The following is a 14,728-nucleotide window of genomic DNA, read 5'->3' on the forward strand; positions in this document are numbered from 1 at the left end:
ATAAAAAATTGCTATAATTTCTGACGTCAGAAATAAAAAATGAGAGAAATGATGTCAACGCATTGTTCATTTTCCTTTGAAAAAGTGACGTCACAATGAATTTTCCTAACGACGGGCAACTCTAATACAATAATGACCGGTTAGTGAGGGCTGTACTGAGAAATATTGTCCGAGGTCAAGTAACGACCGAGCTTGCGAGGTTGTTGCGTTGACCGAGGGCAATATTTTCAGTACAGCCCGAAAGAAACCGGTCATTATTGTATTTGTTAACCGTTTCCTTCAGCTTCGATTGATTTTGAGCGCTTTATCCAGGAAAAATAGCGAAAATAAAGCAGAAGAAACAAGCGAAAAGAAATAAAAAATTGCTATAATTTCTGACGTCAGAAATAAAAAATGAGAGAAATGATGTCAACGCATTGTTCATTTTCCTTTGAAAAAGTGACGTCACAATGAATTTTCCTAACGACGGGCAACTCTGGACAATGTAGGCCCGTCGTCATGCGAAAAGAACCAATTGCATTGCGCAAAAAGTCATGTAGCCCGCTTCGAAAAAGTAACCGGTTAACAATATGGCATGTTATACATTTTCTGTTAGACAAACTATTCCTGAATCTGAAAATTCGAAAATTGCATTGAAAAAATTTGATGAAGAAGAAAATGAAGACTTTTGCGAGGAAGAGTATTTCAACTTTGAAGAGCTTAGTTTAGGCGAAGAAAAAACATTTTGAAAATTTTTTCGCAGTAGATGGTGTATCTTTTACCGAACAATAAAAATTTTTGCGGAAAATTTTTGTAAATGCTTCTTTGTCTCGAAATCTTCAAAATAGTGGTTTTTCATCAATTTTTCATCTGGATTTTGCTTAAAAAAACATCCATAACTTTTGATACATCTTTTTAGAAAAATTTTCCGCAAAATTTAAAATAGTTCAATTCTTTGCGGACAGTTTGAAAAAAGTTCGAAACAAAAAGGTTAATTACCCATTAAAACTTAGCACTTTTTATAAAAGAAGGTGATGCAACATATTATTAACGTCTTATTAAAGTTCATAACGTCATTTTTGCAATTGAGTTCTTAATTACTCTTAAGGGGTTTGATTAAAAAGTAATTTATAAAGGCAATTCTTTGTTAAAAGTGTTAAAGAATCTAAAACATAACTTTTATGTTCAGATACTAAAATCAATTTTCTGACTATGGTCAGAGCCCTTAAGAACAATTCTGAGCCTCGGAAAATTACTAAGAAAGTTGTACTGACATTACCAAATTTCAAAACCAAATGAATTTTAAAACGGAATGAAGCCATTCTATTGGTTAGAAGTGACGTAACACTTGAATGTAGCCAATATAATAGCCTCATTTTGCTTCGGAGCGAAACGGAACCGTCACGTGCGAACATGGTCTCAAGTAAATACTAAGCATATTAAGAACATCGTAAGAATATAACATTTAAGTCTGAAAACTTCTAAAAATGAAGAACCCAGCCCAACCTGAGGCAAAATTTCATTGGTTCTTATAAAAAAAGATTTTGGTTGAGGTTTCAATCCAAGACTACAGATATATTGCTAGCTAGACTATGCTATAGTCTAAGACGAATCACTATCTAGAAATAAGCCCAAAGCCGAAGAAAATTGGCAAACCGTTTTTTTGCCGAATAGAGTTTAACGCCATAACGCCATAACGCCATTTTTTCCCCGCCTTTAATACCACTGTAACGGAAGATAACATCGTCTAATTGCTAGTGTGCACTTATGATGGGCTTTTTATACCGTGTTTATCATAGCAGGAGGAGACAAAATTTTCTCTTTCGTTGCATCAATAAGGCACTACAACTCATCTTTCTATTTTAAAGATTTTGTTTTAACATTCAAAATTATTTGAAATAGAAAAAGTCCATCGAAGACTTAAGGTTAAGGTTTTTTTTTTTTTTGCTTTTCAACCAAATTAATTGGCATCTTCTCCCAATAGTTTTGTTCTGTTTCATTGACATGGATCGACTAGTAATCTAGACGATGTAATCGTCTGTCAAGAATAGCGCGCGGGAATAAAATACGGTGCGGAGGTTAAAGCCGTTCATGGCTGTAGAAGAAAAATGCCGCGAAAGTGATGCATTACACGACATTGAGCCCCTTCGAATTTTTACCCGCCCGCGCGGACAAAATTCCCTCCCGACTTTTTATTTCCCGCGCGGCTACTTTTCCTTTCTTTTGTACGAATTCGTCTTAGACTAGTAACCGTGCTTGGTATTTTTTTTTCAAATGCCAAACTTCCTCTCTGTTTTGTAAGTACTTTTATACTAAAAATGAAGTTTCTAGCATCAAACTTCTTGTCTATTATTTCCAGTTTGTCTCTCCTATAAATCATTTTAAAATCAAAAGTTAATAGTCTAGGTAGTTTTCATTAAAATCATAGAGGTTATAGATAGACCATTGGGTTTCTATACTTTTAGACATAAACCGGAATATAGAAAAAAATAATACAGTCACGCGAAACTTTGTCTGTACACAGACTAACTTATTTCAAAATTCATTGCCGTTGAGGGTCTCTCGTCATTGTCTTTTCTCATTTGAGATTTTTCAAACCGACCGCTGTGATGGAGTGTTGGCGAGAGCGCAGAGGTCTCCGTACGGGAATTTTTTTATCAAACAGATTTTTTTTATCAGACAATGCGCACAGAGTGTACTACGAAGCGATAAACGTGAGATACATATCTGGTACAGAGCACGCGAAACTTGGCTGTCATCTGGGTTGGACTTAAGCAAAAGTGGTCTGCTCCAAACTCGACACCGAATCCCTTAGTTCGCGCTTTTTCATCATTTTGATAGCGTTCGAAATAATAATAAAAGGGATGCAAGTGGCACCACTAAGCATGCTCATTCAGACATAAATTCAGCAAAAACGGCAAAAAATAATTGAAAGGAACAAATAACAGTTAAAAAAATGATTTATACAAACCACAGATTTGTAAATCCCGAAAGGCTAGATAGGCAACTTTGAGCTTTCTCCAGCAAAAAAAAAGTGACGCAAAAATTTGACTTTTTAATTTTCGTACCGATGGATAGGATCTAGCACTTTAATTGTTTTCGGAGTGCAAGATTAAAAAAAGTAGGCGGCAAACGCTATTTCGCATCTCTCAAACCAGTAAAATTGTTTGTTGTCACGTGATTTCTTTGGTAGGAGATCCTACCAAAACTTGATTCACTTTTCGATAAAGGCTGCGGATCTAGCCGTTCGCGCTATGACTAATCATTGATACAAACTGATATTATCCCATTACGATTATTGTATTATAATATAAAACCCATATTACAGTATTACACTGATTATAAACGACTCCAGTCTTTGTTGGATACGAGACTCGACAAGTACGTTCAGAAATTAATGTAGGTCGTCAACTTTTTAGGAAATTCTGATAGATACCCGCTTTAGATTTTTTCCGAATCTTTAAAGACCTCCCAGAGTTTGTCACGAAATATAATTGATTGATCATCCTCTTTATTTCAAGATTTTTTTAAAGGACCCCAACCCGGACGGAACAGACCTTGAGATGAAGGGATTTTCTTTGATCTTGGTTTATAATTTCTTTGAAGATCTGCTTTATTCAGTTCTATTTTTATTCCGATTGTATTTACGTCTTTTTATTTTTATCTCAAAATATTCAAGTACAAAAGAATATTTATTTTCAAAAGACCAGCTTCATAAGGGGGGTTTGAAGGGGTTCGAAAAACCATTTCCCTACCATGATTTTTGCTGAATCCCGGAATCCCGAAAATTGAAAAAATAATAACACCGTCACACCTGTTTGTATAAGAGCAAACTATATTAGAACATCGCTGGCAAAAATATTCAGAACAAGTTAAGAACATTCCAAGCTTTGTAGAACATTATTCAAAAAATGGTGAAAATAAGAACTTTTTTAGGCTTAAAACTCAAACAGTTTAGGCTTTGTCATATCTTCCTTCGTTTCGAGCGTAAAATCTACCTTAAGTAAATTAATTTTGGCGGGGATTAAATTTGGCGAATTCGCAAATTAAATCCTCGCCAAAATCTCTAAAATTGGCCATTCGCCAAATTAAATCCGTAGATCCCCGCAAAATTTAACAAAGAGTATTATGTGAAAAATCACACTTTTTGAATATTATTTCATAGTAATTTTCATCAGTTTAAGTGTCTCCAAATTCCCAATTCGCCAAATTAAATCCCCGCCAAACTTTACAAAATTGATCAATCGCCAAATTAAATCCTCGCCAAAAATTGGATTTTGGCCTGAGCTGTCAATTGTGTAGACTAGAAAAGTTTAGATTCAAAAGGTTCTTAAAACAACGTGTATATAGCTTTCTTTATTTTTTAGTTCTTTTTTCATCAAAGATTTTATCGAAAAATTGATATCGTCATACGCCCTGCAATGTGATGATAAAATCTAAAATCTGAAATGAAACTTTGGTTATAGATTTTTTTTCGCGGAGTTGTTTTTTTCTTTTTTGGTTTTTTTGGTTTTTCTATTTCCTTTGGATATCGGTATGATAAGATAATATCATGAAAAATAATTAATGTGTTATGATAATTCCGTATTTCATGTGTTTAGGATAATATATATATTTAAAAACCATACCCCTACACGCTCTTTCTTTTATAAGAATATACTTAACAAGAAAATTTATACTGAAATTGGCCAAAAAATCAAGAATATGCTGAGAATACAAAAACGTCAGCATTTTTTTGCAAAATTTCGTATTATGCTGATTTCTGCTGACAGCAGCAAAATTTGAAAAAAACTAGCCAAAGGACCTTTTTAATGATGTGCAACTTTAGTCCAAATTTACTGTTTCAACCATTAGCCAAATTGGAGTTATTTAAAACAAATTTTGCTGACGTCATCACTATTTTTGGTTTTAGCGGTTTTTCGCGAAAATGAGGGAGTATAAATTAGGTAACAACCCTTCAAGGGAACTTCATCATGGTACCCTTCATATTAAATCATTGGTTTACTCATTCTTCGCCGACTAATACTTTCCGAAAACTGCCTGAGCCATTCGCGGGTATTTTCTCTACCATTGTCCAGCTGGCACACGACGTTTATCTAACGTTTACAACGTCCATATAACGTTAGATGAACGGTGAAACAATGTTGTGTGCCAGCTGGGTGAGCTGCGGAATGGGTCCATGTTGAACCCGAACTTATCTTGGAGAATCGGGTGACAAAATTCGTGAAGACAGTTATCACCAAAATTTTTACTCAGTCGCCAAAATAAGTTCTCACCGTAAATTAATTTTTCTTGCATTTTGCCGGAATAATTCCTAAAATTGATCAAAATAAGTTTAAAAAAAAAGGACAGATTTAGCCTGTCATTCGCCAAAAAAAATTCTCGCCAATATAAATTGATTAATCGCCAAAATAAGTTCCTTTCGTGTAAAAATCCATAAACCATTACGAGATATTTATATCCTTTTTAATGAAACAAACTGTTTATTTCGGACGCGTGATAACAGACTCGAAAAAACAATTTCGTTCTCAGTCCCTTGAGTTGGGTTCCCATTCTTTCTCATTGTGAGAATTCTCAAAGCTTACAAAGAAGTTGTGAAAGTTGCTCTGGGTACGAAATTTAAAAAGGGTATTTGCTTTTTTTTTATTTCCAATAAAAACTTTTAAAGATTACGTGAATGAGAGTGGGATTTTGAAAAACACCGCCTATCTCCTGAAAAATATTCATGATAAAATCTATATTAGTTCCTCTTCCATGATATAATCTTTATACTCTGCGTGACCCCTGGTATTATCAAAATCTCAATTTACTATACTACACTTTATTCAAAAATATAAGAATTTGAAAAATCTTTGAAGCCTTTGGATGTTCTTAACCTTTTGGGTTTTAAATGTTCTTAACATGTTCTTTTTTCCATCATTTTGAGAGTAAAAACGCGTTTTTTGAGAATTTCCAAAAGCCATTACGCGAATAATTTCTTCTTTGTGTTTTTGAACCGACTGCGTCAAGGGGTCCTCCGTCAACCCAGCTGGTACACAACGTCTTTTCAACGCTTATCTAATGTTCACAACGTCCATATAACGTTAGATGAACACGTTAAAACAACGTTTTGAGCCTAACGTTAGCCCTGCAAATCAAAATTTGTTAAATTTTGTTAAAACCCATCGTCAATCAGATTTCTGAAAAGTTAAGGTTCAGTAAACTAATTTTTTTCGTTATACTTCTACGGGTTAAATAAGCACTTTGTAGATTTTAGTCCAGTTGAGCCATCGAGTTTAATATCCTAAAGGGGCTAGAGGGATCTTCAACCTTTCTCAAACAAGTAAAAAATTAAGTCTTAAGATGTGTACTCCGAAATTAGAATGTAGCCCTTTCTTATCCAAGATTTTCAAATCTACACGTTTTTTTATAAGAACATCCAAATTCTTGAAGCCTTAAGATCTTCTTAACATTTTGACCTTTAAGGCTAAAAATGATCTTAACATGTTCTTATTTTAACCATTTTGTGAATATTTTTACCAAAAAACAACAAATTCCGAAGTAACATTGGGGGATCCACAAGACTTAAAAATCTTGTTCTTAAAAGGGTAGCTCGAAGCTAAAAAATAAAACATAAATGCAACCTTGAAAAATACATTTCCTCCAAAAGGTATTCGAACAAAAACACATAATGCTTCGTACCATGTTCGGACCTATAAAAATACTTTTCCTCCAAAAGGTATTCGAACAAAAAAACATAATGCTTCGTACCATGTTCGTACCTATAAGAATACTTTCCCTCCAAAAGGTATTCGAACAAAAAAACATAATGCTTTGTACCATGTTCGTACCTATAAGAATACTTTCCCTCCAAAAGGTATTCGAACAAAAAAACATAATACTTCGTACCATGTTCGGACCTATAAAAATACTTTCCCTCCAAAAGGTATTCGAACAAAAAAACATAATGCTTCGTACCATGTTTGAACCCATAAAAATACTTTCCCTCCAAAAGGTATTCGAACAAAAAAACATAATGCTTCGTACCATGTTCGGACCTATAAAAATACTTTCCCTCCAAAAGGTATTCGAACAAAAAAACATAATGCTTCGTACCATGTTCGGACCTATAAAAATACTTTCCCTCCAAAAGGTATTCGAACAAAAAAACATAATGCTTCGTACCATGTTCGGACCTATAAAAATACTTTCCTCCAAAAGCTATTCGAAAAAAAATATTGATCTGTTGAATCACTTAATATTATCAATCAATAGAATAACATTCATGGTATCAAAATTAATTACACAATTGATTCTTTCCTTTCTTTGCAACAAACCAAACCGACTATGTCGTCAGGTAATTATGGAATTATTTTTTTTGTTTTGAACAGCAACGAAGTGCAACAGTCACTCGGGAGTTACTCTTACAGGCAATCACGCGACTAATTAAAAATTTCTCTCTACTAATTAAAATTTTGTACATTAAAAATTCTCTACCCTTTTAGTTTGGTGTATTGAAAAAAAAACCGATATCGGTTGCTCCTCTTTTGACTACACTTTTTTTATAAGAACAAACTATATAAGAACATAAGGCTCCACTGGCCAACATGTTATGAACAAGTTAAGAAGATTTTAAGGCTTCGCGGACTCCAGAACACCGAATTTCCTAACATAACATAAGGGAAATGGACAAAAATACTCAAAAAATGGTGAAAATAAGAACATGTTTTAAAAGGACATTTTTAGGCTTTAAACTCAAAAAGTTAAGAACATCCGAAGGCTTCAAAGATTTTGGATGTTCTTGTTCTTCGATGTACCCTTTTGTTCAATTTTCCTTTGATAATTTACTTTATAAGTGGAATGAGCTAGGAAAATCCTAGGGGGGGGGCACTGACCTTGACGGCCGACGGGGACGCGCTGCTGGAGTTTTAATAATGGACTCTGTCAAAGTCTGTTCACAATAAGTGTGCACTCTTTTTTCTTTTACCTATAATTTTTGAAGGAATTCTTCAATCTTTATAAATTTGGTATCGTTGGAGAGATGTTTGTGAGTGGAACAATTTGAAATAAAAAAGTCTTTAAAAAAATTCAAAAAACGAAGATGAAAATGAAGAAGAAAAAAATGAAGATCTTGTAGAGAAGTGCTATAACTTTCATTTTCACTGGAGAGATTCTTTTATTTTTGGAGATCATCACTGTGAAGAAATTTCACTAAAATATTTATTCAATATAAAGTTATGATACAAAGTTAATAAGTGATTGACCCCAAAAAACAGCAGAAAACAGCAGAAAGAATTCTCGACGGTTAAAGATGGCGGAAGGTCACGCAGCGAAGAAAATCAGAATCCGGTAAACAGAAACCTACGAAGGAGGTGTTACTTCTGGACTAACGGAAAGAAGATTTATTCAAAAGTATCGTGCTTCATCCAAGTCAACGCCGTATCAAAAGTAATTTGCTATTCTTCTTTGCATACAAAAAAATTTTCCGTCAAGAAGAGTCGTCAAGAAGGTCAAGGTGCTAGACAGGGTCGAAAAATCCCGAAGAAAAGACTACTGCAGTCAAGGTAGCCGGAGCGTGAGGGCGAACAAGTACCTCGAAGAAAAGACGCCTGTAGTCAAGGGTGCAGAAGATCAGTTGAAATAGACTGATTGGCTCGAATATATAGCCAGAAGAAAAATCCTCTGCAGCCAGGAGGTAGACGCGCCTCGCCGAACGAGTGAAGAGTCTAGATTACACCTTATTGACCTTTAAAAGCCCCACACTGCCAACGAGACCATGGCAGATGGATGCGCAAAGGATGAGTTGAGAATTTCCAACTCTCCTGAAGAAGAAAAATTGAACTTTACACACAATCGAGTGCCAATGTTCACCTTCAACACGATCAAGAAGGGGGAATCATTTCTTCATTTAAAACCATACAAGCAGCAGATAAGGGGAACTCTAACAAACGAGCTGAAGACCGCTATTCCTGATTCGCAATCTGCACAAGAAAAGTGTTTTCAATGTCAATATTGCTCAAGAAGCTTTTCTACTAAAACTGGTCGAACAAATCATGAAAATGCCCACGCACGAAAAAATCGAGAAGAATCTCCTGCATTGGTGCCAACCGCAGAAGTTACGTCAATTAATGTTGAACGAAACCTGACGTCACATACTCCAATCGAACAAGAAGAAGTCCCTGTCTGGGGCAAGCTGTCTAAGCAAGATCTCTGTCAAATTGCTGATTCGATGTACGAAGAAATCGTGTACTTTCGTAAAAATCTATTCCTTGTACCATCTGGAAAAGCGGGGAAAGACTACATAGAAGAAATGACGAGACTGATCAACTTCTGGAACAATCAATCTGATGATTTCTCAGCATCATCAATGAAACTCCTGATGTGTATGCCATCAATACTCCTCCAAAAGACTCACGCACGATCCAAAGCTAGAGAACACTCAGAAACGCTAGCTAGGAGATTGAACATCTGGAAAGAAGGAGACTTTGATAAATTGTTGAGGGAAACAAGAGAAATACAGAAACGTCTTCCCCGAGTTGACGCTTTAAAGACTAAAGACAAAAACAAGCCAATCACACTCTTCACGAAGCACATGTTAAAGGGCAACATCTCCGCGGCAATTAGAACTCTTGAAGATACAGCTTCAAGTGGTGTCCTGCAACCAACTGGGGATGTAATAAACACTCTTAAATCGCTTCATCCAAATGCAAACGAACACACCGACGATCGTATCATCTCGAAAAAAGAAGTAGTTCCAGTTGACCCAATCATCTTTGAGTCCATTGATGGGACAATGATTCGAGAGGCAGCCATTAAGACGAAGGGTGCTGCTGGGCCATCAGGGCAAGATGCTGACCAATGGAGACGTATCCTTGCCTCCAAGAACTATGGCAAATACAGCTCTGATTTGAGGGAAGCAATGGCACGCATGCTGAAAATCTTATGCCGACAAGAAGTTGATGTTAAAAGACGATCAATTGAAGCTGTACTTGCTTGTAGATTGATACCTCTAGACAAAAACCCAGGGGTACGACCAATTGGAATTGGAGAAGTGATGAGACGTATCTTCGGCAAAGTTCTGATCAACACCATCAAGCCAGATATCCTTAAAGCAACTGGTAGTGTTCAAGTGTGCGCTGGACAGCAGGCTGGCTGTGAAGCGGCAGTTCACGCAATCAACCAACTATTCCAAGAAGATGAGACAGACGGAGTGATACTAGTGGATGCAGCGAATGCTTTCAACAGCATTAACAGAAGATCACTGCTCCACAACATCAAAATATTGTGTCCAGCTATGGCTCAATATATTCACAACTGCTACCACCGCCCATCAAGACTTTTCCTAATGGGAGGAAAGGAGATTGCATCGCAAGAAGGTACCACACAAGGTGACCCTACAGCAATGCCAGCATATGCAATTGGATTAATGCCACTGCTTGAGATCCTCCAAGAAGATTTGCTGACACAAGGAGTTAAAAATGCTGCATATGCTGACGACCTCGCTGGTACTGGGAAGCTTCAAGCCCTGAAGAAGTGGTGGGATGACGTCAATGACTTAGGACCTCTCCTAGGTTACAACCCAAAAGCTTCCAAGTCGTATTTGATAGTGAAGGAGGAGAAGCTCGAAGAAGCAAAGGTGCTATTCAAAGACACAGGAATCAACATCACGGTTGATGGACACAAATATCTTGGTGGTTTCATTGGTCAAGAGGGTGGCCAACAGGAATATGTAAAGAAATTGATAGAAAAATGGCAAGCTGAGCTCCAAACACTGAGTGATATTGCAAGATCAGAACCACACCTCGCCTACTGTGCATTCGTTGGTGGGTATGTTAGCAAGTTCACCTACTACCTACGTGTGATGCCCGGAATTGAGGAATATCTGAAGCCCCTCGATGAAGTTATTGACAAACATTTCATTCCTTCAATTACTGAAAACCATCACTGCAGCACCGAAGAAAGACTACTCTTGTCACTACCGGTGCGTATGGGAGGATTGGCCATACCCATCTTATCATCTCTGCCGAAGGAAGAATTTCAAAACTCCAGAGAACTTACAATGAAGTTCTCCCAAGACATCATCGAACAGAAACCAGTGTACGAAGTTGACAACAGGGCAGCAAAGTCTGAGATCAAGAGAAAACGGAAAGAAGGAAGAACAATCATCCTCGAAAATCTCCGCAGAGAAATGACACGTCAAGAGCTGAAAGCGAACGATCTTGCTCAAGCAAAAGGTGCATCCAATTGGTTGACCACTGTACCCCTGAAATCTGAAAATTTCAACCTGTCAAAAAGAGAGTTCTTCGACGCAATTGCCGTCCGATACAGATGGAACATGAAGCACCTACCATCGACATGTGCATGTGGCAAGTCGTTCTCTGTTGAGCATGCACTTTCCTGCCCTAAAGGAGGGTTCATCTACCAACGGCACAACACTTTGAGGGATACAATTGCTCAAATGTTGAATCAAGTGACACATGATGTCGCTATCGAACCAATGTTGGAGCCGATCACTGGCGAACGCTTAAACAAAGGTGCGATCACGACTGACAACGCGAGAGCTGACATCAGTGCTGGAGGCTTTTGGGTTCGTGGACAACGAGCATTTTTTGATGTAAAGGTATTCAACGCCTATGCTCTGAGATACACAGCCCAAAGTCTCAAAAGCGCTTTTGCGTCAAACGAACGGGAAAAAAAGAGAAACTACAACGAACGAATTATCAAAGTTGATCATGGATCATTCACTCCGTTGATATTTTCCATGAATGGTGGAATGGGTGTAGAGGCTGAGCACTTCTTTGGAGCGCTAGCTAATCTACTAGCTGATAAGACAGATTCTCACGCGTCTCAAACCAAAAATTGGATCAGAACAAAAATTTCGTTTGCTTTAACGAGATCCGTCGTAACATGTATTCGCGGCACACGAACTCTAAAACCAAACCTTAGGTTTGATGAGATTGACTTATTAAATAATAATATTTTGAAATGTTAGCTTTTCATAGATTTTAGTACTTAATTTTTTCACCGTATTGACCATTGCTTTTGTTTATGCTTTTGAGTTTGGCATGAGCCGCTAGGTTGTGCTATTTCGACAGTTTTTCGATTCAGTTTTCAGTTTTGTTTGTGTCGTGATTTCAATTTTTTTTTTCTTTATTTTTAACTTTGAATTTCCTAGCTCTACGTATTTTAAGCAATTTATATATTGTAACGTTTTAATTTAATATTTAATTACTATATTCTTCTAAAAAAAAAAAAAAAAAAAAAAAAAAAAAAAAAAAAGAAAACAGCAGAAAACAGCGTTTTTAGACGTCAATCAGCTTATAACTTTGCTTGATATCTTTTGACTGAATGATTATTTTTGAGAAATTTTTAAATGAGTTAAACTCAAAAAGTTAAGAACATCCGAAGGCTTCAAAGATTTTGGATGTTCTTGTTCTTCGATGTACCCTTTTGTTCAATTTTCCTTTGATAATTTACTTTATAAGTGGAATGAGCTAGGAAAATCCCGGGGGGGGGGGCACTGACCTTGACGGCCGACGGGGACGCGCTGCTGGAGTTTTAATAATGGACTCTGTCAAAGTCTGTTCACAATAAGTGTGCACTCTTTTTTCTTTTACCTATAATTTTTGAAGGAATTCTTCAATCTTTATAAATTTGGTATCGTTGGAGAGATGTTTGTGAGTGGAACAATTTGAAATAAAAAAGTCTTTAAAAAAATTCAAAAAACGAAGATGAAAATGAAGAAGAAAAAAATGAAGATCTTGTAGAGAAGTGCTTTAACTTTCATTTTCACTGGAGAGATTCTTTTATTTTTGGAGATCATCACTGTGAAGAAATTTCACTAAAATATTTATTCAATATAAAGTTATGATACAAAGTTAATAAGTGATTGACCCCAAAAAACAGCAGAAAACAGCAGAAAACAGCGTTTTTAGACGTCAATCAGCTTATAACTTTGCTTGATATCTTTTGACTGAATGATTATTTTTGAGAAATTTTTTCACAGTGATGATCTTCGATAATCAAGGATTCACTTCAGTGAAAATGATAGTTATAGCACCTTTCTACAAGATCTTCATTGTTTTCTTCTTCATTTTCATTTTCAATTTAGAATTTGTTTAAAGATTTTTTTATTTCAAATTGATCCACTCACTAATTTCTTTCCAATGATACCAAATTTATAAAGATTGAAGAATTCCTTCAAAAGTTATAGGTAAATGAAAAAAGAGTGCACACTTATCGTGAATAGACTTTAGATATGAATATTTATGGTAAATTTGGGACCCTGTCAGAAAGAAAATTCGTTTTCCCATTTTCACCCTTAAAATTGGCCAAAATAACCAAAAATAGACGAAAAATTGAAAAAATTTCTAATTTCTACCTTTAAAATTGTCAAAAATTATCAAAAGTCGACCCTTTCAGATACACATCTTGAAAATTAGTAAACTTGGGACCCTGTCAGAGATCTTCAGAGCTTAAAAAAGGGACCCTGACCAGCGGCACGTCCCCGACCCAATTTTGCTTAAGTAGTCCCCCCTGGAGGAAAATACATTTTTTTTGATAGGATCCAGTAAACTTTTGATGAGGCTAGGCTGTTCTTATTTTTTTGGCACTGTAAGCTTCAATTTTTCTTATCCTTTTCTAATTTGTAGGGTGAAATTGAGCTGCTGCACTTAATTTCTACTACTTTGTTCCCTAAATTGCTTAAAATTTAGTAATTCCATATAAGTCTCATCATTGTTCTTATAAAAAGTGTAGTTAATTATTTAGCAAAGTCATCTTGTGGACTGGGATATCAAAAATAAAATCTTTCTAAAAAACCAAAACAAGAAAATATATGTTCAAAAACCCATCAAGTTTATGAAATTATAATAAAAACATGAAAATACCTCAAAAATTTGAAAAATGGGTCAATTGATCATATGGTTTTCTGTTTGTTTTTCTCTAACAAGGTACTGGATCTAATGATATGTATGGCCGGACCATTATCAACGCCATCCAGTCTATCAAAAACCTGTGTCTCCCGGACTAATGACCCTGAGTTTGAAGACCCAAATGGACTAGAAAGGAATCTTTAACCTTTCTAAAGTGAGAAAAAGTGAAGCCTTAAGTTTACCCAGCACCTAGAAATTCTGCTTGAAAACACACTTATTCTGTAGACGATGCCATCAACCGTTTAGAGGTCAGTAAACGCAGGAAAGAATTAGGGCGTCAGGGCGGTTTACGGGAAAAAAGTGGCGGTAGAGTTTTGGAACACTGTAAACATCTCCGCCACTGCTTACTGCTTACGAATTTATCAAGCCTTTCCTAAATTATCTCCTTTTTTAGTGATCTTGTGTAGACGATAGGATTGTCTAGGAAATAAGTGGCTTCATTTCCTATCCAGGAGTTTCGAATCTAGCCCCTTCAAGGCTTCGAAATCAATGACCCTGGCTACCAAATCTAGCTGAAGAAAATCTTATCGATGGCGTCGTACCTTTATTAAAACTAATTAAAAAGGTATGGTGTATAATAAAGTTTTATTACAACATAATTATGGCATGGAAAGGAAAAGTCATTATTCTTCAACCATTATACATAATCATCCTTGCACTCTCACCCCGGGGGGGGGTGTACTTAGGCAAAAATAGGTGCTGGGTATGTGCGGACGGTAAGGGTCGGGTTTTTCACCTTTCAAAGTCTCTCTAAGGGTTACAAAAATCAAGAAATTTTAAAGTAGTCTCTCTAAGGGTGGGAAAAATCACGATTTTTAGAAAAAAAATTTGATTTT

At 36.1% G+C, this 14,728-nt stretch overlaps 1 long non-coding RNA gene across 1 annotated transcript in view; it reads left to right on the plus strand.

Annotated features, from left to right (window-relative positions):
- LOC136813403 (uncharacterized) overlaps nt 1–14,728 on the plus strand; it is a 96,156-nt gene that overhangs the window by 20,933 nt on the left and 60,495 nt on the right. The gene's annotated exons all lie outside the window — the stretch shown is intronic.

The sequence above is a fragment of the Clytia hemisphaerica genome, unplaced genomic scaffold (assembly GCF_902728285.1).
Source record: "Clytia hemisphaerica strain Z4C2 unplaced genomic scaffold, Clytia hemisphaerica genome assembly, whole genome shotgun sequence".
Lineage (NCBI taxonomy): Eukaryota > Metazoa > Cnidaria > Hydrozoa > Leptothecata > Clytiidae > Clytia > Clytia hemisphaerica.